The sequence below is a fragment of the Hemitrygon akajei genome, chromosome 32, assembly GCF_048418815.1.
Source record: "Hemitrygon akajei chromosome 32, sHemAka1.3, whole genome shotgun sequence".
In the NCBI taxonomy this organism is placed as follows: Eukaryota; Metazoa; Chordata; class Chondrichthyes; order Myliobatiformes; family Dasyatidae; genus Hemitrygon; species Hemitrygon akajei.
The window spans coordinates 17,667,317-17,683,750 of record NC_133155.1 but is presented as its reverse complement, the minus strand read 5'-3'; the positions used below and the strand labels follow the sequence as shown (position 1 = coordinate 17,683,750).

The following is a 16,434-nucleotide window of genomic DNA, read 5'->3' as shown; positions in this document are numbered from 1 at the left end:
ATATTCAACACAGATTAAATAATGGGAACCTGCAGGTCTACAGATTTTTAATATGGTATAGTGGATTTAGAAAATGAATCTGATCTCTATTATCTATTGTGCTTTACTTGCAAGACACTAACATATAACTACTGAGATAATTAGAGGAACATTCATGCAGTTAATCGTGGAAAACTTTGTCATTTTTACAACAGATGGTTAAAGCCAACCATCTCGTTGTTATCTAAACCTCCAAAGGCTGACTGAAACACTCCACGCTTGTAGAATTCTTATTGCTGAAGCTGCATCCAGCATATAAAACTCCAGCAAACAATGCGTCCCAACTCACAACTTTCTTGAACGAAACAAGTTGTGGTTAAGCTAACGTCGTCACATTGCTAGAGGCAGCATGAAAAAAAACATGAAGAAAATAAAGTTAGAACTTACGAGGTGATTCCAACAAGTATCCACGCTGTCAACAGGATTAACACTGACAGGCTAGTGTGCACAGCATTCTACAACTCTCTCACACCGTATGCCAGTTAAAAGACTCGTTTAGGCAGGAAGATGACTTATCATCAGAATATGCAACACATGGGCCATTAAGGTAGCTCATTATTAATTCAAATTACCATCCCTTTATGTCCAAGTGAACACATTGATGGGTTTAAAGGAAGTGAATCACATTTATGGTTCAACCAGTAGCACTGTTCTTTCTGAGCAGGGGATTGTGGGTTCAATCCCACTTCTACCCATACAAAAATGAAAGAATTCCTGGCTGTGGGAGGTACTAATTTACAGAAGAGTTCTCATTTATTCTGCTCTCTCTCTCTCTCTCTGTTGGATATGACGTTTTCCATGGTATATTTTACAAAAAAACAACGGGAAAGTTATTTCTGTACTCTAACTGATATTTAATGTTCAACCACTTTCACTAAAGGAAATCCAGAATACTGATCATTATCACATTGCTAGTTGTAGGAGCTTGCTGTGCGCAAATTGATGTCACTTTTGCAAAAATACAGAAGTAACTTCATTTCTAAACTACTTCTCTGTTTGTTAAGCACTTAGTGACATCGTGAAAACCCAATATAATTGCTAGTTTTATTTTGTACTGACAGTTATTTTAAAATTTGGGGTCAAGAAAAAGCTCTTTATGTTAAGCTTTCAGTTAAGTGGTCGATTAAAACAGCAAACACGAGGAAATCTGTAGATGCTGGAAATCCAAGCAACACACACAAAATGCTGGTGGAACACAGCAGGCCAGGCAGCATCTATAAGGAGAAGCACTGTCGATGTTTCGGGCCGAGACCCTTCGTCAGGACTACTGTTGACATTTTGGGCCGAGACCCTTCGTCAGGACTGGTGAAGACTGTCCTGACAAAGGGTCTCGGCCCGAAACATCGACAGTGCTTCTCCTTGGACTACTGTTGACATTTTGGGCCGAGACCCTTCGTCAGGACTGGTGAAGACTGTCTTGACAAAGGGTCTCGGCCCGAAACGTCGACAGTGCTTCTCCTTATAGATGCTTCCAGGCCTGCTGTGTTCCACCAGCATTTTGTGTGTGTTGATTAAAACAGCAATTTAACTTGGGATGAGAGCTCAAATGTGGCTGACAGTAGTCCAATATGCAGAATCAGGTTTAATATCACCAGCATATGCTGTGAAATTTTTCGTCTTTACAGCAGTAATACAATGAGATATATAATAATAGAAAAAAAACATGAATTACTGTAAGCTTATATATAGATAGATAAATTAAATAGTGCAAAAATAGAAATAAAAAAGTAGTGAGGTAGTGTACATGGGTTCAATGCCCATTCAGAAATCAGATGGTAGAGGGGAAGAAGCTGTTCCTGAATCGTTGAGTGTGTGCCTTCAGGATTCTGTACCCCCTTCCTGATGGTAGCAATAAGAACAAGGCACGGCCAGGGTGATGGGGGTCCTTAATGATGGATACCACCTTTTTGAGACATCACTCCTTGAAGATGCCCTGGATACCAGGGAGGCTAGAGCCCACAATGGAGCTGACTAAGTTTGCAGGTGTCTGTGGCTTAATAGGATCCTGTGCAATAAACACCCCTCCCTTACCAGGCGTTGATGCAGCCAGTTAGAATGCTCTCCACAATACACCTGTGGAAACTTGTGAGTGCTTTTGGCAACAAACCTAATCTCCTTTTGCCCTTTTGCCTTCTTTGTAGCTGCATCAACATATTGGGTCCAGGTTAGATTCTCTGAGATATTGACAACCAGGAGCTTCAAATTGCTCACTCTCCCCACTTCTGATCCCTCCATAACAGCCTCTCTATCCTTCCCTCTTCTTGAGAGTAACACGCATCTTCACTATTGTCTTTATGACTGAGGAAAGCATCAGTAATTACTTCTTAGTAATTGCTTTTTCATGTTCTTCCATGGATCACTTCACAGCTCTGCGGCTCCTCACAAAGAAGTACATGCATTAGATTTGAATTACCCTTTTACACCAACCACTGTGGTAAAGGTGTAATCTGACTGGGTAATATGTTTCCACATGTTGTGCCTCTTTTAAATTAAATTTGGACACTTAGATTCACTGAAGGAATTAAGCCTGCAAAAACATGTCTCTTTCAATACACTTCATTCCATTCCCCCCCTGTCGCCCAAACCCTTCACTTGATTAACTGACTTTTGATTGATTACAACTGTTTCATGAATTTTACATGTGTCAGATTTTAGCTATGCATTCGATCTTTATGTTGGAACAAGCCTTAGATTGAGTATTAGCATTCCCAGCTCAGTAAAGCAGCAGAGCATTTGAACTATAGTGCAAACGTCACAGTTTGCAAATGGAATTCACGTTCTGAGCTTGGGAGCTCGAACTGAATGAATGTGGATAGTGCCTCTTCACTGAATAAGCTACCGAAAACCATCAAAGATACCTACCTTTAAAAGTAGCCTCCTAGCCTCCTCAAGTTATGACAAGTCAAAGATAAAAGTAAATGCATTATTGAAGTATGTAGACCATATAGAGCCTTGATATTCATCTTCTTACAGGCGGCCACATACAAAGAAACACAAAAGAATCTACAAAGAAAAACCACTCAACAAAGACTGACAATGTGTTAAAAACAGAACAAATCATGCGGACAATGAATAAGTAACACACAGAACATGAACTCCAAGAGTCTTCGAAAATGAGTCCATAGCAACGGAGTATGTTTATCTGTGAGCCAAGTGAAGCCGGCCCAGGAGGCCGAAAGCCGCAGGGCAAGAATTACTTCTGAGCGTGGCAGCGTGGATCTGAGGTTCCTGCACCACCCGCCTGATGGTAGCAGCTAGGAAAGAGAGAGCTGGGTCAGACCCAGGAAGAAGGGATGGGGGTTTTGGCTGACACGGAGAAGTGAGCTGAACGCCAGCTCAACCTCCGCCCGCGACGCCTTAAAATTTTTAAATCTGGCTTGGCGATTAAATTGGCTGAACATTATTTCATTTTTCGCTCTCCGACCCTGACATACCAGTCCGGGGGTGGGGGGGGGGGGGCGTACCTGCATCCTCAAAGTTTCAATTTGCTGAATCCTTCAAGAGACCGCAAAAACGACAGCCTGTTCTGACAGTTCAAATGCACAACCCCCAAAGGAAAATTATAAGCTGTGTGTGGATTGCAGTGACTGTAGTCCAGAAGTATATTTAGTAAGAATAGCTAGTCCTTTTGCGGGCAGCCCACAGAACGCCGATGTATACCAACAGCGTCATCTTGCCGAGGATTCAGAGTATTATCGATCTGAAAACTCTGTTGTTCAGGGGAAGGATGCAAAGGAAACAACTCTCTATCCTATGGCTATTGTGAAAAAAAATCTGATCACAGTCTAAATTAGGCCCAAAAGATTCCATTATTTAGTCTAACCATTCGTCTATTGTTAAAATCATCCTTAGATTTATGTTTGTACAAGGAATGGACATACCATCCTGAAGCAATCTTAGGGCCAGGTGCTTCCACAAACGTGCTAATAGATATAGACTGGTAGTAGCAGCCCATAATGTCTGTGACGGCTTTTTTTTGATAGAACGATCTAATTAGTCCCAGGCTCCTGAACCACTTCCATTTTGAGTTGTGTGTCACTTTCCCTGTGAAAGTTACTGTTGAATCTAGATCCACCATCCTTGTAACGAGGGTGAGAGATCAAAAACAAACCACACCCTGTGGGAGAAGTGAAGCTGCACATCTCCCTTCCAGGGAAGCTAACTTTGAATCATGGCCTCAGGTTTCTGCCAGTGGAAACATTTTCTCCGTTACCTATCCTGTCCAAACTCTTATGAACCTTCAGACAACTTTCTTAGCTTTGAGGTCGGGGCAGTGCTAAAGACAAGTGAGGTTAAATTGAAAAAAGAAATAGTGCACTTTCATCCTTTCTTCCAGGTTCTGATCTTGATCCGTGCTGAGGTAAGTGACCTTTGCCAAACCAGCAGCTGAAGCTCTAACTCTGTGCCAGCCAGCGCTCACTAACTTGGCACAACAATGAAACGCCAAGTGAAGTCTGTCACCTTTAGAACTGCCCCGCTGATGGAGCCAAAACTGCAGGAGGGAGAACAAGCCTTGTTCGATATGTATTCAAATTTGTAACCCGAGTGTTCCAATGGTGGTCAACAGCTATCCCAAATCTCCACTGAGAGAGTGGCAGCTGATAGCAAGCACGTTGGCTCCAAAATGTTTACATTTTAAAGACAACTTGTCATCTGCTTTACTGACCTTAAAACTTCCAGCTGTTTAAATAAAAAGGAAGACAGCATTCTTCTCCATCTCAAAGAGAGGGGGAAGATTGGATCTACAGCTGGAGAGGCTACTGAAATTAGAATTCATGTATAATTACTGCTTAAAATCATGCAAAACATGTTGAATCATAACCTCACAAGAAAGCATTCCAGGTTAAGCCAATTCAACTAGTTGATGTAATAAGATGAGCAAGTGTTTGTGAGGAGCCAGAGAAGACCTGGAGCACGTTTGAGTTGTTCCATCGAGCATTTGAAGTGGGAGTTACCATTTACTGTCATTTCTGAGTGGTTCTGTGGTTAGGGAGCTGGAACTGTGAGAATGGTGGGGTCCTGTGTCATTGAGTCAGAGCGATACAGCACAGGAAAAGATCCTACAGCCCACCAACTCTGTGCCGACCATTAATCACCCATCTAAACTAATCCCATTGAACATAAAAGGACATTGGTATTGCTGCATGCAATAACTGAAAACAACTTTTTCAACAAGACACACACTCAGTGGACGCTTTATAATTTACACCTGTACAGCAGCTTCTTCACCAAATATCTAATCAGCCAATCATGTGCCAGCAACACACTCCATAAAGGCTTGCAGATGTGGTCAAGCTGTTCAGTTGCTGTTCAGACCAAACATCAGGATGAGCAAGAAACATGATCTAAGTGACTTTGACCGTGAATGATTGTTGGTGCCAGATAGGATGGTTTGATTACCTCAGAACTGCTGGTCTCCTGGGTTTTTCATGCACAGCGGTGCCTAGAATTTACAGAGAATGGTGCGAAAGACAAAATCCATCCAGTGAGGGGCAGTTTTGTGGGCGAAAATGCCTGGTTTCTGAGAGAGGTCAGAGGAGAATGTCCAGACTGGCTCAAGCTGACAGACGATTACTCAAAAAAAAACACGTTACAACAGAGGTGTGCAGAAAAAATGGCACTGAACACACGTGTCATACCTGGAAGTGGATGGGCTCCAGCAGCAGAAGACCACAAATATACATACGTTCAGTGGCCACTCTATTAGGTTCATAAGGCACCGAATCAAGCGGCCACTGAAACGCATGTGCTTTAACACTCAGGCATACCTAGTGAGAGAGGTTCTTTATATTTAGTATTTTCAATCCATTTTCCTACTTGACCTGCCCCAAGTGGGAGGAACCAGGCAGGAGCAGCTGCATCTGCCTCAGGGAAAGGCACCAAAGCCTCTCGTGCTGATTTTGTTGCTGCCCAAAGGCACACACCTGTTTCAGCTGGAGAGACCTGAATCCAGGTGAAAATGGATGACGCAATCTATTAAAAAAAAACTTGGTTCCAAAAGTACGAGGGACTATCTCTCATTTGAGAATTCCCTATTTTACAGGTATCCAAATGGTTAGCATAAAACTTCTTGCATTGTGCTTGGACTCACTTCACCAGGTTCAGCAACCGTTACTACCCCTCAACCATACAGCTCTTGAACTAAAAGGGTTAACTTCACTTGACCCATCATTGACCTGTTCCCACAGCTTATGGACTCACTTTCAAGGGCTCTTCATCCCATTTTCTCAGTATTTATTGTTTATTTATTTATCATTATTATTTATTTCTTTCGTGTTTCGTCTTTTACACACTGGTAGAATGCCCAAGTTGGTATGGTCTTTCATTAATTTTATTATAGCTGTTATCCTATCATGGATTTATTGTGTATTCCCCATGAGAAAATGAATCTTAAGGTTGAATATATGTAAACTTGATAATAAATTTACTTTGAACTTTGAGAGACAACATCATAACAATTAAGGATTGACTGAAAATAAAATGAGGGCCACTATTTAAAATGTAATCATAATAGTTACACAAAATATTTATACATGTGGGTTTAAAATTATTGTATTTTTCTAGCCTTGTGAGAGAAGAGCAAATATCAACAAAAATATTCAGCGCAATTGTAGTGAGTACACGTCATTCTTTAGACTATATAACCAGAAGACATCAAAGCAGAATTAGTCCATTCGGCCCATCGAGTCTACTCCACCATTCCATCAGGGCTGGCTTGCTTTCCCTCTCAACCACATTCTCCTGATTTCTCCAAGCAAGCTTTCACACTCTTACTATCAAGAATCTGTCAACTCCTGATTTAAATAAATCCAATGACTTGGCCTCCACAGCCTTCTATGGTAATGAATTCTGTAGATCCACCACTCTCTGGCTAAAGAAAGGCTTTACTTGCATGCAGATTAATGATTCTACAAGTAGGTACTTCCATGATGGGACGATACCCTTGGAGAATGGAAATAGTGGTTCTAAGCATTCAGACTCTTGCACTGCTGCTTGTTAGTGGTTTTAGATTCATCCCTGTGAAGCACAGCAGCCAGAAGGTGCAAGGTTCAATTCCACAAACCGTAGAATTAGTTTGCTGTAGCACTGCTGGGCTTCCGCTCCGCTGAGCAAGGATCAAGTGTTATTTCATCATCATCGGCTTCCAAATCAAACTTCCTCTCATCATTGTGAATTGATAGAGTGAAGTAGTCACTGCCAAAATCCTTTCTCAGTGCATAAAACCTTGGCTTAATTTGATAAAACACCAGCTATTGTTCTAGCCACAGGCTGTGATAAAGCTCGAAGGCTTATTTGGACTATGCAGACAGTTTTGCCTCAATGATTCAATGTTCCCCTGAGAATGAATGCCTCTTTTAACATCTTCTTGTCTCCCTGCCACATACTGGTAGAGGTAATAGCATTTACCAAACAAAGCAGATGCAATGGCATTTCCTGTGTTTGCTCAAGGTTCCAATTTGTCCATTTTTAAACACCATTTGTCATTAAATCATGAAGTTGGGTCAATTGTGATCACCAAAGATCATGTTGTAGGTATGAGGCAGTTACAGCATCAGGTTGTGGACAGAAAGAGGAGCAAAATGTTCATGTCTGGTTAGTATAATAGAAAAAGAGAACAAGTTAAGATGTAAATACAAGAGGTTCTGTAGATGCTCGAAATCCTGAGCAACATACACACACAAAATGCTGGAGGAATTCAGCAGATCAGGAAGCACCTACGGAGAGGAATAAACAGTTGACATTTTGGGCCGAGACCCTTCACTGGGGCAAAGGGTCTTGATCCAAAATGTCAAGTACATGTTTTTCTTGATAGATGCTGCCTGACCTTCCTGTATTCCTCCAGCACTTTGATTGAATCGGTCGGTCGGCCGTAGGCACTTACTTGCAATAAGTCACTTGCATTGCTTGGCCGCTTGATCTGCCTCGCATTCACTGCTTTAGCCTTTCTAGTGCATTTTCTTCTGACCCAGTTGTGTAGTGGAATAGAAATGAAAAAAAAATCACATAGTTTTTAAAGTATGCCCTGTGTCATAGAGTCCTGACGCATGAACCATAGCGTTACTGACTACGCCATTCAGATCCGCGTCCTCTACCAATCAGAAGGTCAAGACAGCAAGAGCAAGGGATGAATCTCACTTCAAGTCTCCTGGTAGTCAAACAGTCCTGATTTGGAAATAAATCACGGTGCCTTCTTTGTTGCACCTTACCCAGCAGTATTGGAAAAGAAACTAAACACAAAGTCATTGGAGAGAGACCGAAACTAGTGGATAGAGAAGTGGTTTATTCACTAAAATGAGCAGCAGCATCATATTGAGACCCTTTCAGAGGAAGAGGCCTGTTTGACCCAGTATTACATGACATTTTCTATACTAAATATCAAATGACGATTCTATATTTACAATGTGTCTACAGTGCTTCCTTTGAATTACATACAACTTCCACTCCTCCTTCTTCACACCCACACTCCAAACACCCAAATATCAATGCTAACTTTTTTCAATTAACTGCTGTTCACAATTCTTTTGTCCAGAGCTGCATGTTAAATTTAATCTACACTCCACGTTCAGGTCTAAAGATTGGTTGCTGAAGATAGTTGAAGTTATTATTTTGCTAATATCCTAAGTCCAGAATATGCCCGAACAGTACTAGTACATAAACTATGAGTTTGTTTTAATTACTATTTGAGTTACCCAACAGTATCTTTGTCTATAAGTACTTAACCGTAGTTGTTCAAAAACTGTCTCACTATTATCATCTCAAGAGCAATTCAAGCTTGGCATTAAAAGCTAGCCTCACCAGCATCAGCCACATCTTATGAATTTAAAAAAAGTAAGTGATTTAAATAAAAAGGGAGTGGAATTTAACATAAAATCAATCTTTGCAATGAGTACAGTGACTTGTTTAGTATAGCCATTTTATCTTAGAGTAAATATCATACTGCGTATAGATGATACACAGTAATAACAGAAGATACAAGCGCATCACTGAGAAAGACGATGCCTTCAGAGAGATGTGGGAAGGCAGTCAGCATAGTTGTGGCTGTTTTTTTTTTCAAATCAGCAATAAAGTTTAGAATGAACTTGGAACTTTTCAGGGGTCATTGGTCAAGGGGATGGAAGTAAGCAAACAGAACTAGCAGAATAACAACAGACAAAAAAAAACTTTTCATTTTTATGAATACTGTACAAGTATGCCTGCACTTTCTCAATTGGTAATGGAATGTGGGAACCTGTTGTTTTACTGCATTGTGCTATAAAATCATATAACTGCAATGCAAATTTGTCTAGAAATATTCCGTTTCAACCACATTACTCTAAACCAGGGATAAGATCAACCAATTTCAAAGCCTTTGCTGTGAGGATTATACTTCAGCAATTCAATACAAACAAAACAAACCAAAATCCAATTTATAACATTAATTTTGAAACAGTGTCCACCCCTTGGTAGCATTAACTATGAAGGGAATGCATTTAATGCAATATAACTGGAAAACATTTACATTTGAATTGCACTTTATAATTCACTGATTTGCTTATAGAAGCAGTTCTGTGTAATGGCTGTGAATAAGAGGTAGCTGGTACACTAGAATTCCCATGAGTAAACAGTAAAATGATACTATCACTTAAGATTGGGACAACAATGGAAGTTCAGAATACTGTAAAAGGTATGACAGCACTTATTGCATTGGGTCAGTGACAAGGCACAGTGTCCTATTATTGACAGAAGTCCCAGCTCGTCAACTAGCTGTTGTAGGAAAGCAGCACCCATCAAAGATCCTCACCACCCAGGCCACGCTTTTTTCTCAGTGCTGCCAACAAGACCCTCAGGATTCACACCACCAGGTTCGAGAGCAGTTACAACTCCTCAACTATTGGGCTCTTGAACAAAAGAGGAATACTAAACTTACCTGTCGAGATGTTCCCACGACCAATGATCTCACTTTAAGGACTCTTTATCTTGTTATTTCATGTTCTTGCGATTTATTTTAATTTGCATTTGCTTCTATGCTCTACTTGATCTTCCATAGATCCTGTTATAGTTACTGTTCTATAGATTTGCTGAGTATGGCCACAGAAAGAAGAATCTCAATGTTGTATGTGGTGACGTATATGTACTCTGATAATAAATTGCACTTTGCATTTTAGCATGCAAGGCTGAAGAGGGCTCAGTGAACAATTAACAACACTTAGGATTTCATATATGTACCAGGCACTCAAAATGTCTGAAACTTAATTAAAGCTATTGGAGGTAAAAGTTTCAAAGGATACATGATTGCCATATATCAATCATCTCTTGCAATATCATTCTATCTACAGTATCATTAAGGTTCATAAGACTGACAGACTCAAACGGAAGACTTTACTCTCCAAAGCATTCACTTTCTCAATTTAAGCTTCTCACCGTTCAGCATTTCGTGGACACCAAAGCTTTTGACAGCACAATTGAAGTTCAGCAAGCAACTCCCCGTTCCCTTCTGCTGCAAGACACACCACAACACTCCGCGCAAAACCTTAAATACTACTGCAGCTTCTCTTCCTGTAAGTGGAACTTGCAAGGCAAAAATCCCACTAACTCAAACCAGCTGTGATTATCCTTTATCAAAAAATCAGAGAAGACTTCATGCCTTATACAAGACAGCAGAAATTAAAGCCATAATGAAGAAGCACAGTTGTTATTATCCTTGGAGGGCAAAAAAATAAGTTAAGCTCTGCTAAAGAAGAGACCATCCACTTTCAACTTAATTACTGGGTGTAAGCAGCATTGACAAGAAGAAATTTCATAAAGTCTTCTCTTTAGCTTCTTCCAAATATTACTTCAGTTTGCTCACTCTCCCTACTACAATCCCTAAGTAGTATCCAAATAAAATCCTAAGATATTTGTGAATAAGCTAAAGCATGGTTTCTACCGAGATTAGTTTTGAAAGCGGACGTAGAGTGGTGGCAGAAGGCAGTATCCTGGATGTGGATCTAGGTACTTGATGACACTGGTCACTGTTCCTTATGGATATCCTCCATTGTGAAAGATGCTGGTTTAGTGCATGGTAACACTGTGAGATGCAGCTTTGCTAAAAAGTTGTGTAGACCCACTTGAGGTCCCTTAAACCTCTGCTCTTCTGATCCTGGCCTGTCATAGCCTTTGCTGTTTTCCCTTCCTTACAATTATGGAACAAGAAAGCATTATTTATTCCATTGCAATTTTCCCTGACTTTGCTGGACAAACTGTGAAACCATAAACTAACATAGTTGTGGCTATATCTTTTACTGGTTTTTGTCCAGCTATTATGCCTCCTCTTTACACCTTATATTCCATCTTGGTAGCCTCCAACCTGATGGTATGAACATTGATTTCTCCTTCTGGTAAACAAATTTCTCCCCCCTCCTTTATTCCTCATTCTGACCTTTTACCTCTTTACACCTGCCTATAACTTCCCCCCAGATCCCCTTCTCCTTCCTTTTTGCCTATTGTCCACTGTCCTGTCCTATCTGACTCCTTCTTCTCCAGCCTTTGACCTTTTCCACCCACCTGACCGCACCTATCACCTTCCAGTGAGCCTCCTTCCCCTACCCCCACCTTTCTATTCTGGCATCTTCCCCCTTTTTCTTCTCAGTCCTGCAGAAGAATCTTGGCCTGAAACATTGACTGTTTATTCATTCCCATAGATGCTGCCTGATCTGCTGAGTTCCTCCAGAATTTTGTGCTTATAACTTTGAACTTTGTAGTTATACAGAGGGGCAGGTTGCTCTTCTCTTTATTTTTGCATCTCAATCGGGCTTCAAATGGACAAAACAGGTCAGCGCGGAGAATTGGCCCAATAGCACCAGCCAGAGAAGGACTTGCATTTATGTTGTATCTTTCTCAGCTCAGTATTTGCAGTGTTCTTTACAGAAAATTATTACTTCTAAAGTGTGGTGCTCGAACCGCTACAGCCAACTGATGCCCAGTGCAATTTAACAGTAGGAGTGTGATTAAAAACTGCTGTGCTACTGTACTACACCCCTAAGAGGACCACAGCCTTGTCTTTGGGTTTGGAGGCCTGCGTGCCTCAGTGATCCAGAGAGCTGTTCTGGCTGGAGTCAGGGCTCTATGGTATGGTAGATTCACCCATGCCAAACAGGTCAAAGGGTAGAGAGCAGACTAAGAGTGGTCCACCAGTCCTCCAGGTGGACGGGGGTTCAGCTCAGGGCCAACAACCCTGACTGGTAAAACAAAGTTGCTATGGAAACAGCAATGAAGCATCCTTCTACATCTGAGTGCGACGGTATTCCTGAGTCTCCACCTGGGACTTGGATAACTGACAGTAGAGAAAACTGCAAGCAGGCTGCTGAAACGATGAAGGAAACCCTGAACACCACCAGAGCTGGAGGACCTTCGCTGATGCCCTAAACGCCAGCAGCATAACAGGCAGTAAGTAAATACTGCACTGCTGTGTCTGTGCACAGTTAACATGAATGGTGTTGGCTTCAGTTGACCATGTACTTGTAAGGGTTCAAACTCTAACACGTTACCCAGATGCTGTGTGATGTGCTGGATGTTTTCAGCATCATCAGATTTAGAACTGTTTGACTATTAGTTTCAAGGATAAATATTGAAAGAATAGTTTCTGTTCAATATTCAATTCTGTTCAATTGATTATTTCTTCAAAGTAGTACTGTAGCTGTTAAACTTCTAATGAGATGTAATAAAAGGGGTTTCTTAGGAGCTTCACATAAATGACAGCTTCATTTAAAGCATAGCATGTTGTACTGCTCTGGAGAGCCAGTCTAAATGTTATATTCAATTGGTTTAGGACCTGAATCTATAGACTTTAGTGGTACAGGCACAAATTTCAAATTCTTTAACATCTTTGGACCTTGGAATTAATATGCAATGTTCCTAAGTGTTTGCTAAGTTAAAAGCATGACTTAATTTATCAAGTACTTAATTGGCTGAAAAGTTTTAGAATTTCTTTGGATCGTTTAAAAATGATATATAAATTGAAGTTTTTTTTCCAACTTTACAACCTGGAGAATTATCAGTATACGCACCCTGACAGATCTCACAGAGTCATAGAAAAATAAAGCACAGAAACAGGCCCCTCAGCCTGTCCAGTCCATGCCAAAGCTTTTAAAGTGCCTAGTCCCATAGCCCTCCACACCCTTAGCATCTATGTACTTATCCAAACTTCTCTTAAATGTTGAAATTGACCTTGCACGCACCACATATGCTGGCAGCTCATTCCGCACTGCCATGACCCTCTGGATGAAGAAGTTTCCCCTCCTGTTCCCCTTAAACTTTTCACCTTTCACCATTAACCCACGACCTCTCATTGTAGTTCCACTTAACCTCAGTGGAAAATAAGGCTGCTTGCATTTACCCCATCTGTACCCCTCATAATCTTGTATACCTCTATCAAAATTCCCCTCAATTTTCTACATGCCAAGGAATAAAGTCAAAATCTATTCAATCTTTCCTTATCATAAATTTAAAAGGGAAGTAGATTTTCCTTGCCCAACTCCTTTAACTATGGACTTCTGTGTCCAACTTAGTATATCCCTAGATGTTACAGCTAAATATCCCAGACAGTTACTACCAAGAGAAATCGATGTTATCTGGCTTTGCTGGATTGGAACCCAAACACACAATGTGAATTTCCAGTGTAATTAGCTGGCTTTGGATAATTTTATAATGCATACATCTGGATCCCACAATATTTGTAAACAGTTTCATTATCATGACTTCAGATCTAAATTGCTGTTTGACAGTTACTTATTCACAAAAAAATCTACATACTACATGGCCTTAAGTTAAAGCCCCTTCACAGATCTCCAGGTTCTGTACTCCACTAAAACGTTTCCCTAGTTATCAAAGGCAAACTTTATATTAGCTTAGACAACAATTCTTTCAGCGTAGGCAGGATTCAAACACATTTCACCTAACAACAGGAATATTTGTAACCTTTCCTCAAGATAAATCTATAAAAATATCCCCGGCATTTTTGTTTTCAGCTTCAGAATTTCTTGCAATGCTAATGAGTCTTGGAGAGGTACGGTTGCTTTTTGTTATTGTGATTATACATTAATTCTCGTGTATCACCAAGAGAATCACAAACAGACCAAACCTATAAAATGTAACCTCTGCTAGAGACCGCTATCAAAAGTGGGAAATCAACCAATTTCCCCTTCAACAGCCAACTGCAGTGATAGCTAGACCCAAAGAACACAACACAGAGTGTACTCAGTTACTCCGGAGACCAACTGCTGACAGTCATGAGATGCTCCGTGTGACCAGTGGGACTGAAAAATGTGTTCTATCAGAGCTAGTTAACCCTTGACGCATCTTGGCTTATTTCACACTTTTCTAATACGTGCAGCACCTGCTGGCCATTGCCTGGATTTTTAAAGAAGGTCCTGTGGATGGCAGTATTTACAGGGGATGTAAATTACTGTCTGTGGACCAGAGGAGATTATTTCCATTGAGGAATGTGACAGCCAGCAGATTACAAGAGGAACAGTATCGTTCTGCAGTGTCACCGTAAACCTCTGTGGAAAATATTGACTCTTCTTTGACAGTTCTTAAGAATTCAAGCGAAAATGCAGACTTTTCACAGATAAAATCAGATTTTCCTCACAAATGTCAGTTTTGAAGTTTTTTTTTACAATAAAGGACCCTTGAAACCAATTGAGGACTTGTACAGATTGGTGATAATAATGGCTGATGGTACACACCAAACAATACTTACACAGCAGAGAAAGAACACATACATGGCCGTGAAAATTGTGGTCTGGAAACCCGTTGTTGCAAAGTTTTCTCTCTTTCTGCAGAAAGAAACTGACTTATATAGAAATGATGTGAGCTTTGGGCCAAGGTTGAAACATATGAATGAACAGACAATGAGTTTCCTGTTTTGATTTGGGTTCCTGCCAATCCCAGCTCTTGCACTGTTGCAGTCAATCCACTACCCTGAGCAGAATCATCCATCGGCTAAAGAAAAACTTCAAATCGCGCAACAGGGAGAGGGAAGGAGAGAAAATGAGAGATGAAAAAGAAAGACAGTAGTAGAAAAAGAGAAAGTGATGGAAAGAAGGGAACTAATTGGAAATTTATATAAATAAAGGTTAAAAAAAGAAGGGACAGATGAATAAATGAGAGGGAAGGAAAAGAGTGAAGGTAGTGAGACTGGAAAGATGATGAATTAGTTCAAAACTACTGCATGAATCATTTAAAAAATGCTAAGTTATGGACATGAAGTCAGAGGGCAGTTTGGTGTCTCAGCATTTGAACACATTAATCTCAATCAGGTAAAGTTATAAAAAGGTACAAGATATCTGAAAGACGGCTGAGAAAGGTCTGTGGGAAATGACTGTGGTAGCTGATATTAAGTTCCAGAGTTTAAGCTTTATAGCCATTGGAATCTGACTGAGGAAATGGAAAGTAATTGCTCATGAAGTCCAGATAAAAACCACATCCTTGTGGCTTCCAGCCATAGCTCAAAGGTGCAAAAAGTGATTTAGTCATGTGACATCATAAGCTGTCACATAACAACGGGGTTTGATGTAATGTTCATTTCTCATCCATCTACAATGTTTCCTTTGTGTTGCTTGGAGAAACCATAAACACCAGAGTTTACCGCACACACATTTAATTGGTCTTCCCCTGCGCCCTACATGGAACTGATTTAACTATTAGATTCATGGTCCATAAATCGGTTTGAATTAAGTCATGGAAACTTTTCTGAATTGGAGATAATTTTAAGCAACTCGCAATGGCAGTCAGTAAAGTAAGAATGTTTTTCAGGATGAGGTAATCACAAAGTTATTCTGAGACCCACTTTATAGCTTGTTCAGTGATCTCAGGGCAGGCCGTGAGGCCAGCGATGAGATTTGTGATTAGACATCGGGAATATACGCAAGAGAACAAACTGCATTTGAACTCTCAGTACAAGAGAAATATCCGCCTCAGGGTTTGCAGATGAAGACCACATGCTTCTTAGGACAGGCCTAAAGCTGGGGAGTTAAGAGCTTTCAGTAGGTGCTCCAAGAGGGCAGCGACACCAAAATATGGATTTTAAATTGTCTTACCACCCTGTAACTGCTGGATGGATAGATTACAAATTCTCCTAATGTTGAATAGGATCTGTGGTCTTCCCAAAATCATTTTTGGTCCACGACTGACCTCATAAACTCACATCTGAAATATGGACTATCAAAAAGAGAATCACATTAAGATCCAGGAACCAATTAACTGCAAACTCATTGGAAACTCACAATGCTTCACAGCAGAAGGGAACGGCTCTGTAGGTTCTGGAAGGGCAAGATCCAGTGAAAGCGGATTGCCTAAGACAAGAGTTGAGGGGAAGAAGGCTTCAAGGGGATCTGAAGGGTAAATATTTCTTACTCATAGAGTAGTTCTGAAATG

General features: G+C 40.6%; 1 protein-coding gene across 3 annotated transcripts in view; it reads right to left on the bottom strand.

Moving 5' to 3' along the window:
• fhl3a (four and a half LIM domains 3a) overlaps positions 1–16,434 on the bottom strand; it is a 122,759-nt gene that overhangs the window by 27,449 nt on the left and 78,876 nt on the right. Inside the window, exon 2 of one of the 3 annotated variants that reach the window (XM_073034332.1) lies at positions 7,922–7,997. The exons of 1 other annotated variant lie outside the window; for it this stretch is intronic. The gene's annotated coding sequence lies outside the window, so the exon portion shown is untranslated. Of the gene's footprint in view, positions 1–426; positions 573–7,921; positions 7,998–16,434 lie in introns of those variants that run through there. One more of the 3 variants, XM_073034331.1, reaches the window with a different exon arrangement.